The 8,707-nt window shown below is 37.7% G+C and overlaps 1 pseudogene; it reads right to left on the bottom strand.

Annotated features, from left to right (window-relative positions):
- Positions 1 to 296: 296 nt before the first annotated feature.
- LOC148778599 (small ribosomal subunit protein uS12 pseudogene) lies at positions 297 to 727 on the bottom strand (annotated as a pseudogene).
- Positions 728 to 8,707: the final 7,980 nt, after the last annotated feature.

Below are 8,707 nucleotides of genomic sequence, written 5' to 3'. Positions count from 1 at the left end.
AATTGCTTTGGATCAATAAAAATTTTTTTTGAGTACCTACCTATTATATGTTAGGCATTGCATTTGATGCTGGAGGTACAACAATGATCAAAAGTAGCCCTCATAGATATAGTTTCATGTGGAGATAGATATTAATCAAATAAGCACAAAAATAGATATACAGTTTTAACTATGAGTAAACACAGAGTCTTAGAGGAGTCCGCAGGGTTCTGACATGGTCGAACTTGTAGAATTTTACTTTTTTTTTTTTTTTGGTATATGAAAATTTATTACTATCATGCTCTCATCATCAAAATTTATGATATTGGTCTTTCCTTTTTGCCTTTGTATAAAGCCAAAAGAGAGACATTGGCTACTTCGACAACCTTAAAGTGGACTCTAGGAATGTCACCAACAGCATGACCTTTGCGACCAAATCCAGCAACCAGAACTTCATCATTTTCCTCAATAAAATTCAAGCAACCATCATTGGCTAGAAAAGCAGTGATTTTTTTTGCCAATCTTGATTAGCTGAACCCTGACACACTTCCTGATGGCAGAATTTGGCTGTTGGCTTCAACTCCTACTTTTTCCAGCACAATTCCCTTGGCGTGAGAAGTGCTGCCAAAAGGGCTGGCCTTCAGGGCTGTGCCCAAATGGGCTTTCTTGTACTGTTTATCATGCCACTTCTGGTCTCGTCAGTGGGTATGGGGCTTCCTGGCAGACGAAGACCGAGACACTTGCCCATCCTGCCAGCGCCACGGGCCTGAGCGAAAGAGAATTTTACTTTAAGTAACATCTATATTTCCTGATTTCTGTATTTATCAAAGGTGATGTTTTAACTTAGAAATCTATTCTTAAAAATTTTATTTTGCTGGGTTAATTACTCATACAAACCTAGTAATTCTGCAATATACAAATAAGTCTAATATTTACATATTTTAGTATTATTATAAAACTACTGTGTAACATAAACTTCTATGTTAATTTATTGATTAGGATCACAGAAGAGAATCATAGATGGTAACAATTAGTAAAGTCAAAACTAAATCAGCTAATCTTTTGCCAGTTGCTTCTTCTGCAGTCCTTCTTCCTCTTCATATCCAATATCCCCCACCCCATTTTCCATATAGTTCAGAAATCATTACCCTTATTCAAAACAATGACAGGCAATATATTTGGCCCCCCTAAAAGGCTACTCTTCAGTGCTTTAGAATCCATGACATTCTGTATTTGGAAAGACTCTAAGTACCTGAGGGTTACCCAGTGCTGAAGTGTCACTGAGCACTTCTGTTGCCCATTCTAGTAATTTTATTCCCTTTATCTTCAAAGATCCAATTAGAAGATTGCTTTTATGAAGCTCAATTTGATAATATACAAGATACAGATTCATTCACATTTTGAATAGATTATAGATATCCATATCACAAAAGCTAAATTTATATATATGAATGTGCCCCTAGCAACAGAAATACACACTTTAGTTTTTCTTTTTTCCGATAGTAATAGTGATAGCTGTGAGCTAAATCATTCCTACTTTTTCAGATACTCCTTTTGATCTTATGTGTAAAGCCACTGAAAATGATCCAGCACCTTTGCCCTTTACCTAGTGTCTTAGATCAGTCTTCCTAGAAGCAGACCGTCAGATGAGGATTCATGTGCAAGTGATTCATTAAGAAAGTACTCCTGGGGGAAACCAGGAAGGGGATGTGGAAAGCAGGACAAGAAGGAGAAGACATACAAGCGAGGATGAATCTCAGGCCAACTCCGATAGAGAGTAGTTTCAGCCTGGGATTTGCAAGGGAATCTAGAATGTAAGTTACACCTCAGGATTGTCCTAACAGCAGAGGGTAAGGGGGCTGGTCTTTCTTACTGTGGCACACGTCAGTCCGCCTTAGGCGAGGTAGAGTGGGGGGAAGTAAATTCCTAAGACTTTCCAGTGTTCCTAGGGCATCTTTTGAAAAACAGTCCAGTGTTTTTGAAAGCAGAAATACATAAAGAGAGAGGTAAAACAGGATCTGAGGCTACTGGGGAGAAACATCGACAGTGTTAGCAACACCCTGTCTGGGCACTGCCCCCAAATCCATTCTCCTTTCCTTCATGAGCACATAGTTAGCTGGGCTCCCTTGCCAAGCATGGCCCAGTAACTGTGTTCTCTTCAATGGAACAGAAGGCAGTGATATGTGCCACTTCTGGGCCATACTGTCTTTCTCCTCTCTGCTGGTTGGAACTCTGGGTGATCCAGCTTATACTATGAAAATAATGACAATGACCTAAGGTTTGATGATGCAATATGATGGAAGGGCTGGGGTCCCTGAACGACTTCTTGATGATCCAGAGCAGTCAGGGTGGACTGTTAGGTGAGAAACAAACCTCTTCTTCAAACCACTGAATTATTGTTGGGTCTTTATCACTGTGGGGGCTTCTCTGGTGGCTCAGTGGTAAAGAATCTGCCTGCCAATGCAGGAGTTGAGTGTTCAATCTCTGGGTTGGGAAGATCCCCTAGAAAAGGAAATGGCAACCTACTCTAGCATTCTTGCTTGGGAAGTCACATGGACAGAGGAGCCTGGTGGGCTATAGTCCATGGCGTCACAAAAGCGTCAGACACAACTTAGTGACTAAACAACAGCAACAACTCATCACAGCAGCCTAGCTATTTTCTAATTAATACAAGATGCTTTATTCTTATAATATTATATTATAGATTCATTTTAATTGCTTATTCTTGGTTTCTACTATTAAAATATATATTATACGAGAGCAGGAGCTTTATCTATCTTTTTCTTCCTGGCATAAAATACTCAATAAGTATTTATTTAGTGAATAAGCAAAAGCATAGTTACCTTGTCCTATAATGATTAAAAATTTTAAAGCTACATTACAATTACGGAACTTACTATAAAACTAAATTCAGAGTGATATAGAAGAAATGAAAAGAGTTTAAGGAAAAGTAACTGAAATGTTTAATGAGATAAAATAGTGATATAGAGATAAAAATACTGATATATTAAAAATGGATGGCAGATAAATTGTGTAAACCCGAAAAAACAAGGCTGAAGGGCACCTTGATAACAGTCTTTGTGTATTGGAATGGTGATTATAAAGAGGTTGCTGACCACCTGTTTTCCATGTCTGCAGAGGAAAAACTTCAGGAAAGAGCTTAAACTGACCTGACAGTAATAGTGATTAAACATTAGAAAAGGCTCCAGAGTAATATTGTAGAATCTCTGTCCCTGGTGAATTTTAAGGACAAACCATCTGTCTTAGACATTTCAGGCAGAGCCTTGCAGGAAGAGAGAGGTCTGTATTAAATGACTCCTTGAGCTGGCTCCCTTTCAATTCCAGGAGTCTGTGCCACTATACAAGGTATCAGGGGACCTGGCAGTGACATATTTCACTCCAGTGACCAGCCAGATTGATTAACTGGTGTCTCTTATCTGTAACTTGAGAGAACTGTTTCTCTGGATGAGGATGATAGGGTGGGTCGAAAGTAGAGAATAAGAAAACAAATTTCCCCTTCCCCCAAAAAGATATGAAAAAGTATAGTTTGCACCTACAACTCTAAGATACTAACTGATTTCCGTACTATCAATACAAATTAACTAGAAGAGTTCTAAGATTTTTATACCTTTCAAGTGCTAGATTTTATTTAGTAAGATTAACTTCTACAATGATTGAAAGATACTGGTTTACTACTATATATAAAATAGATAACTAATAAGGACCTACTGTACAGCACAGGGAACTCTACTCAGTACTCTGTAGTGACTTATATGGGAAAGGAATCTAAAAAAGAGTGGATATATGTATAACTGATTCACTTTGCTGTATAACAGAAACTAACAACATTATAAATCAACTACATTCCAATAAAATTTTTAAAAAATTTAAAAAGATAGTGGTTTAATACCAACAGTGAAATGACATAGAATAGAGGAAAATGTTACTATTTACATTCCTTTGTATTTATTTACATTGTTTTGCAACACTAGCAACAATGTAAGAATGCTATTTATGATATTGCATTGAATTTATACTATACTTATGTTGCTGCTGTTACTCATCAATAATAATGTTAGAAGTTCCCTAAAGATGAGCTTTCATTAGAAGAGGGATTTTCTAAATCTCAGAAGTTGACTTTTTTTATTACTGAAAAATATCACGGCTACAAAAGCAATTCAATAATCACGGTGAAATTTCACATTTTTGCTACAATACAAAGATATACTTTTGAATTCTTCCAGAAAAAGTGGAAAACCCCTTTAAATTCTAAGGTGTTTTAGTGTTTGTTTATTTATTTATTTTTGTTTGTGTATTTATTCATTTATTTTAATGGTAGCTGTTGTAAAGTTTTAGCATCAGTCCTTCCAATGAACACCCATGATTGATTTCCTCTAGAATGGACTGGTTGGATCTCCTTGCAGTCCAAGGGACTCTCAAGAGTCTTCTCCAGCACCACAGTTCAAAAGCATCAATTCTTCGGCAATCAGCTTTCTTCACAGTCCAACTCTCACATCCATACATGACCACGGGAAAAACCATAGCCTTGACAAGATGGACCTTGGTTGGCAAAGTAATGTCTCTGCTTTTTAATATGCTATCTAGGTTGGTCATGACTTTCTTTCCAAGGAGTAAGCGTCTTTTAATTTCATGGCTGCAATCAGCATCTGCAGTGATTTTGGAGCCCCAAAAAATAAAGTCTGACACTGCTTCCACTTACAACTCAGTAGGAATCTTTTTTTTTCATTGAAAGGAAAAAAATCTAGTCAGATTTGGAAAGAAATATTGACTACTCTTTATGTAATCAGTTTTGAAAGTAAATGTTGCTCTTAAATACATAATGTGATAATCCACCTCCCTCATAATTAGAAAACTACAAAATTACAATAAGATACCATTAAAAAAAATTGAAGTATAGTTGACTTACAGTGTTATGAGATACCATTTTTATCATATACTGTGTTGGCCAGGGCTGGGGAGAAAGACATTTCTGGTGGGAATGTAACTTAGTATAACTTCTATGGAGGATAATTTGGCAATATCTATTGAAAGTATAGTTGTCTAGACCCTTTAGCCCAGCAGTTCTACTTCTAAATATTCTTTCTTACAGATGTGCATGATATAGAAAGAAATGGCACATGTAAATGATTATGAGCTTTTTTGTATTGCTTGTAACTGTTAAAAGATAGAAGCAACCTAAATATTGATGAAGAATGCTACATCCTTTTAATTGAATATAACACAGCTATTAAAAAGACTGCCATTCTTAAGATATATGTTTAATAGTATATAGGATGAACTAATCTTTGTGCAAAAAGAAAAAAAAGAGTGAGTGAAATATATCCATATATTCACAAAAGACATCTGAGAAGCTAACCAAGAACTGGTAATAGTGGTTGCTTCTAGGGAAGGGAACTGTAAGTGCTGAGAACAGGGTAGGAAAGAGATAATTTTCACCTTATGCCCTTTTGCAACTTTTAATTTTGTATCATACGTGTGTGGTACCCTTTCAAAAAATAAACAAAATAATTAAAAAAGAAAAATATTGTGAATAATTCATTTATTCTGAGTTTGAGGATTTGTTTACATTAACACAAAATTATCTTTAATTTCAAAGTGTAGAATTATGGCAATATCAAACTTTTTTAGACTCTGCTTGTACTTTCTATGTGGGCTATATTTATGGGTTATAATTACTATTTATAATATGAAAACCCACTTTGAAACAGTTTTAATATATTGCCCTGTGTAAAGACCAACATTATTCATTTCTCCTTCATCCTTAAAGTATGAGGTCCTTGAAGCCAGGGATCTTGTACTCTTTCACCTAGAAAGATAAAACAGGACAAAATTGCTTTTTAAAAAATTATTATTTTAATTATAAAAGTAAGACTGCTGCTGCTGCTGCTAAGTCACTTCAGTCATGTCCGACTCTGTATGACCCCACAGAAGGAAGCCCACCAGGTTCCCCCATCCCTGGGATTCTCCAGGCAAGAACAGTGGAGTGGGTTGCCATTTCCTTCTCCAATGTGTGAAAGTGAAAATTGAAAATGAAGTCGCTCAGTCGTGTCCGACCCTTAGCGACCCCACGGACTGCAGCCTACCAGGCTCCTCCATCCATGGGATTTTCTAGGCAAGAGTACTGGAGTGGCTTGCCATTGCCTTCTCTGTAAAAGTAAGACATGCCATGCATATTTCAAATTTGGTGGTTATTTAAAAACTGACCTTAAGCAAGGGCCGATATGTACTTTCACCCACAGTGTATGAGAGTACACGTTACAGAACTTATCTCAGGTAGACTATTTGACATGTTTTACTCCATCACCTCAGTGCATGCATGCCAGCTCAGTTGCTTCAGTCTGAGACCCCATGGACCATAGCCTGCCAGGCTCCTCTGTCCATGGAATTCTCCAGGCAAGAATATTGGAGTGGGTTGCCATGCCCTTCTCCAATCACCTCAGAGAAATAATGACAAATAAACAAATTTGGCTAAATAATTTAGATGGAAAATAAGAACAACTTACTGGTATAAAATAGAATTCCTAAAGGAAGCATAAGATCTCTGAAGTACTCTGAAATGAGTCATTTTGTAAAAGGTTGAGAGTGAAATTTAAATAGCTTCAGTGTAGGAAAAAATGGAGTAGATAATTCTAGAATGAATTTATCTCTAATAGAAATTGATTTCCAAAACAGTAACCTACTTTTCACTCTGTATAATAGGCTCCAGTTTCATCCACCTCATTAGAACTGATTCAAATGCATTCTTTTTAATGGCTGAGTAATACTCCATTGTGTATATGTACCAAAGCTTTCTTATCCATTCGTCTGCAGATGGACATCTAGGTTGCTTCCATGTCCTTGCTATTATAAACAGTGCTGCAATGAACATTGGAGTACATGTGTCTCTTTCAATTCTGGTTGCCTCGGTGTGTATGCCCAGGAGTGCGATTGCTGGATCATATGGCAGTTCTATTTCCAGTTTTTTGAGGAATCTCCACACTGTTCTCCATAGTGGCTGTACTAGTTTGCATTCCACCAACAGTGTAAGAGGCTATTATACAGAGTGAAGTAAGCCAGAAAGAAAAACACCAATACAGTATACTAACACATATATATGGAATTTAGAAAGATGCAAATGATAACCCTGTATACGAGACAGCAAAAGAGACATAGATATATAGAACAGTCTTTGGGACTCTGTGGGAGAGGGTGAGGGTGGGATGATTTGGGAGAGTGGCATTGAAACATGTATGTTGTCATATGTGAAACGAATCACCAGTTCAGGGTCGATGCATGTTACAGGATGCTCGGGGCTGGTGTGCGGGGATGACCCAGAGGGAGGATAAGGGGAGGAGGGAGGTGGGAGGGGAGTTCAGGAGGGGGAACTCATGTACACCTGGGGCGGATTCATGTCAATGTATGGCAAAACCAACCAATATAATATTGTAAAATAATTCAGTTCAGTTCAGTTCAGTCGCTCAGTCGTGTCCGACTCTCCGCGACCCCATGAATCACAGCACGCCAGGCCTCCCTGTCCATCACCAACTCCCGGAGTACACTCAAACTCATGTCCACAGAGTCGGTGATGCCATCCAGCCATCTCATTCTCCGTCGTCCCCTTCTCCTCCCGCCCCCAACCTTTCCCAGCATCAGAGTCTTTTCCAGTGAGTCAACTCGTCACATGAGGTGGCCAAAGTATTGCAGTTTCAGCTTTAGCATCAGTCTCTCCAATGAACATCCAGGATTGATCTCCTTTAGAATGGACTGGTTGGATCTCCTTGCAGTATAAGGGACTCTCAAGAGTCTTCTCCAACACCACAGTTCAAAAGCATCGATTCTTCGGCGATCAGCTTTCTTCACAGTCCAACTCTCACATCCATACATGACCACGGGAAAAACCATTGCCTTGACTAGATGGACCTTGGTTGGCAAAGTAATGTCTCTGCTTTTTAATATACTATCAAGGTTGGTCATAACTTTCCTTCCAAGGAGCAAGTGTCTTTTAATTTCATGGCTGCAATCAGCATCTGCAGTGATTTTGGAGCCCCAAAAAATAAAGTCTGACACTGTTTCCACTGTTTTTCCATCTATTTCCCATGAAGTGATGGGACCAGATGCCATGATCTTTGTTTTCTGAATGTTGAGCTTCAAGCCAACCTTTTCACTCTCCTCTTTCACTTTCATCAAGAGGCTTTTGAGTTCCTCTTCACTTTCTGCCATAAGGGTGGTCTCATCTGCATATCTGAGGTGATTGATATTTCTCCCAGCAATCTTGATTCCAGCTTGTGCTTCTTCCAGCCCCGTGTTCCTCATGATGTACTCTGCATATAAGTTAAATAAGCAAGGTGACAATATACAACCTTGACGTACACCTTTTCCTATTTGGAGCCAGTCTGTTGTTAGCCTCCAATAAAAAAAACAAAACAAAACAGTAACCTACTTTTCAATAACACAAACAATATTTCTAGGATAAAACAAAGATAATTTGCTTATAATAATTTGTTGTGGTGGGTCAAAGTTTAATGCCAGAGAAATTAATAGTGGAGGTGTTGAAAGATGGCATGTGCAAAAACAGCTGAACATAAAAATAATAATTTAAATTTGCTATGAATAGTTATAAAAAAGTAATATTCTAAATTCTTTCATCAAGATTTGATCACCAGTACCAATGTTAATCATATTGGAGCCTAAGGCAAGGGAAAAATCTGAAATATTTATTAAAAAAATT

This window comes from Moschus berezovskii, chromosome 2 (assembly GCF_049115385.1).
Source record: "Moschus berezovskii isolate FMDL1 chromosome 2, NW_MosBer_1.0, whole genome shotgun sequence".
NCBI lineage: Eukaryota > Metazoa > Chordata > Mammalia > Artiodactyla > Moschidae > Moschus > Moschus berezovskii.
Note: the sequence above shows the minus strand (reverse complement) of the source record. Positions and strands in the feature narration are given on the sequence as shown.